The sequence below is a fragment of the Cryptotermes secundus genome, unplaced genomic scaffold (genome assembly GCF_002891405.2).
Source record: "Cryptotermes secundus unplaced genomic scaffold, Csec_1.0 scaffold1274, whole genome shotgun sequence".
In the NCBI taxonomy this organism is placed as follows: domain Eukaryota; kingdom Metazoa; phylum Arthropoda; class Insecta; order Blattodea; family Kalotermitidae; genus Cryptotermes; species Cryptotermes secundus.
The window spans coordinates 623,755-627,316 of record NW_019718632.1 but is presented as its reverse complement, the minus strand read 5'-3'; the positions used below and the strand labels follow the sequence as shown (position 1 = coordinate 627,316).

At 41.1% G+C, this 3,562-nt stretch overlaps 1 protein-coding gene across 1 annotated transcript in view; it reads left to right on the top strand.

Moving 5' to 3' along the window:
- Window positions 1-210: 210 nt before the first annotated feature.
- Window positions 211-3,562, top strand: part of LOC111862907 (immunoglobulin domain-containing protein oig-4) — a 125,218-nt gene continuing 121,866 nt past the window's right edge. The window contains exon 1 of the mRNA XM_033751036.1: window positions 211-387. The gene's annotated coding sequence lies outside the window, so the exon portion shown is untranslated. The remainder of the gene's footprint in view (window positions 388-3,562) is intronic.

The following is a 3,562-nucleotide window of genomic DNA, read 5'->3' as shown; positions in this document are numbered from 1 at the left end:
TTTTATCTATAAATACTTGGGGAACAGAACAGTCTTAATTCATGATCATTCGGTGTGCAATAAATTTTGTTCTTTTTCACATTCGCATTGCGGACCGCAGTAGAGTTTAAACGAATTCGGTGCGGTTTGCGAGATTCATTTGTTTCGCTCCACTTCGTTTTGTCGCCGCTGTGCTGCGCTGGTAGCTTGTTGCGCTTGTCACCGTTCATTTGTTTCTTACAACTTGGCGGCATGTGATTGTTCGTTTTACGTTTGAAGTTTATGAAATAATTTGTGTTTTGTTGCTAGCAGAGTGCCTGTGTTTATAATTTGTGGTTTGTTGCAAGAAGGGTGCCTGTGTCTTGGTGGAATTCCATAGGGAAGAATTTTCAACTCATCCAGCAAAAAGTAAGTGACATGATCTTATCTGCGTAGTTGTGATGTAATAATAGTATATCAGTTCGGCTCATTCGTAGGCATGCCTGTGCATATTTTTCAATGTACACGGTTCGTTTAGAGGAAACTAACACGAAAGAAGGTTCCGTAACATCAGTCCTAAAATAGCATTAAGGGCCTTGTCATTCATAAATGTAAAGCGCTGAAGTTTTGATTTGGCGAAATGCACTTCTACACAAATGCAAACCAAATGAGACAGATAGTGACGGAACACTTAACATATTCGAAATGGCTTGTGCATCGCACTGTAGTGTCAAACACCGAATTTCTGTGGTTTTTATTTATATAGATATTAAACCGCTTAGAATAACTTAACTTTACTGCACTGGCTTCTGAACTAATAATTAGTTGCCTATAGCCTAACTTCATGGAGCTCAGCCCTTCTCGAGAAGCCGCTAGTCAAGTAAGTCCCAACTCTTTATGGAACCCGAAGGGTCATTACCATGTTCACAAGAGCCCTCCAATAGTCTCTGTCATGAGCCAGATCAATCCAGCACACACGACCCCATCCTATCTCTCTAAGATCCATTTTATTAATTATTCACCCACTTACTGGACTCTTTCCTTCTCGCTTTCTCACCAATATCCTATATGCATCCCTATTCCCTCCCATTCGTGCTACATGCCCTGCTCATCTCATCCTCTTTGACCTCATCGTTCTGATTATACTTGGAGAAGAGTACAAGTTATGAAGCGCCTCATTATGCAGTTTTCTTCAAACTCCTGTCACTTCATCCCTCTTCGGTCCAAATATTCTCAGCACCCTGTTCTCAGACACCCTGAGTCTATTATTATCAGACAAATGTTTACAAATCTGGACTTTCCTATACGTTTCACTTAAACGCATTGTAATGGGTCCAGCTAGTTTAAAGGGTACCCCAAACTCTATCAGAATATTGTACAGTAGTTCCCTCCTAACTGAATCATAGGCTTTCTTGAAGTCTACGAATAGCTGATGTACTGTCTCATCGTACTCCAATTTTTTCTCTAACATCTGATGAATGCAAATTATCTGATCTGTAGTTGATCTGTTACGTGGAAACCCTCACTGATGATCCCAATAATTTCATCTGTGTGTGGTCTTAACCTTGAGAGCAGAGCATTGGATAAAATTTTGTATAAAGTTCCTTCTGGGTTGGGAACCGCTCTTAAATTAATTTATTCCTCTATGCAGGTCTCTAATGTTCTTGTTCTTACTGTTCGTTGCAAGCTCATCAATTCCCTCTTTTTGTTCCTGAAAAGCCAGGTGGCTTCATGTCTTCTGTTGTTCAGATTGTCCCCGTTTAACGTGCTTGGATCCTGTAACCATTGCAGTTTGGCTTCTTTCCCTTGATCTAATTTTGAGCATCCTTCATCGAACCATGGCTTATGCTTCTTCAATTCATAATAACCTAGAATCTCTTTGGCTGAAATTTTGATATTATCAAGATTTAGGGGTGTGACTGTAGACGTGGTATGTACCGGTGAATGGAGTTATTGACTCATATACGTGTACACCATTCGGAACTACAAATAATTGCAGTCTTGGTGCCGAGCCCCATCTGGTGCTCATGACCATATATTTATTACAGTTTGACAGTTACAATCTTGTTATTGTGGGGCGCCTTCTCTGACGAGAGGACGGGTCTTTTCCCCAATTGTCTTCCTTATAACCGCTTTGCGCCGGACCGAACAGAAGACACCGTTTCCAAGAATTCCTGTATTATGGGCGGTTTTCTAGCCATAGCCCGGATATTTTTGTGTGTGCCGGCCTTTACCAAGCAGCAGCTCTTCGCCTCGCAGTTCCTGCCCAGCAATGTGTCTTTACACCACAGTATTTTCTCTAATGGTTTCCCAGTCTCTATTAATATCAACCTCAGCGTCTGCTCACTGCCAGCCTCTCCCTAACTTTGGCCACCACCAGAAAGCGGTCAGTATCAAAATCTGCTGCCCTGAACGATCGGACATCGAGGTTAGTTTCCAATCACATTTTCTAATTCGTCCATCTTAAAACGAATTTGCCGTATGAAACTTATTTTAAATCATTGAAGAGGAAACGATATCCCACGAGATCGATCAGATTGTGCATTGGTTTCGAAATGTTGCTGCGTTGTGTCGCGAAAGCTGTTTAGGGGAGGACAGTCGCGTCGCGTCGTGCTGGCAGGGAACAGGCAGGGACTTCTGAATAAGAAGAGAGTTTTGTGTATGACGAAATCAGTGCGTATTGTGGTCTCGTTTGTCTCTTACATACTGCTGTTTGGGGTGAAGTGGTGGCAATTAGGGGTAGGTCGTGTGGGGTTTATGAAATTTTACTTGAAGCGACCAGTAAACACGTCTGTATGTCTTTGAAGGCAACTTTAAGTGGGGGAATAGTTTTTCACTTTTCTCTACAGGTAACTTTTAGAAACCCACAAAGCATAAATAACTTGACATCTGATCCAGGCTGATACTTGTATATAGAGCGTCGGGAAATTTACGTAAATTTACGTTAGTCATTCTCTCAGCTGTGTTTCGTAATCAGTGAGTTGTGAGTAGATTTGCTGGATATGAAGTTCTCATGGCGATGGGATGTTACGCCTTGTAATCCTTTATGGACGTTTCGGTAGAATGTATTGCTCCCTACTTCAGGGTCGGAGGGTGAGTCAAGCACGCTGCAAAAAAATCGGTTTAGATGCAGGAATCCAGATAGATGGTCGTCCAGATCGATGGGCTCGTAGCGATAAAGAAAAAGCGGAACTCTTCGCAGCACATTTATCGAAAGTCTTTATGCCAAATGCCAGTCATCCTGATCAAGAGATTGAGAACGATATTACCACATTACCGCCAAATATTCCGACAATAAAAATATTCAGCCCAAAAGAAATCAAAGAAGAAATTGGGTTCTTAAATATCAAAAAAGCACCTGGTATTGACAAAATCACACCGAAAATGATGAAAGAGTTGCCAAAAAAGGGATTAGTCATGCTAACATACATCTATAATGCTATGCTAAGACTTAGTATTTGGCCCAAACAATTAAAGACAGCAGAAATTATCTTGATACCAAAACCAGGAAAAGACCCAAAAGAATTATCTTCGTATCGTCCAATAAGCCTACTGTCCATAATAAACAAATTATTTGAGAAGCTTTTACTTCGGAGACTAAATA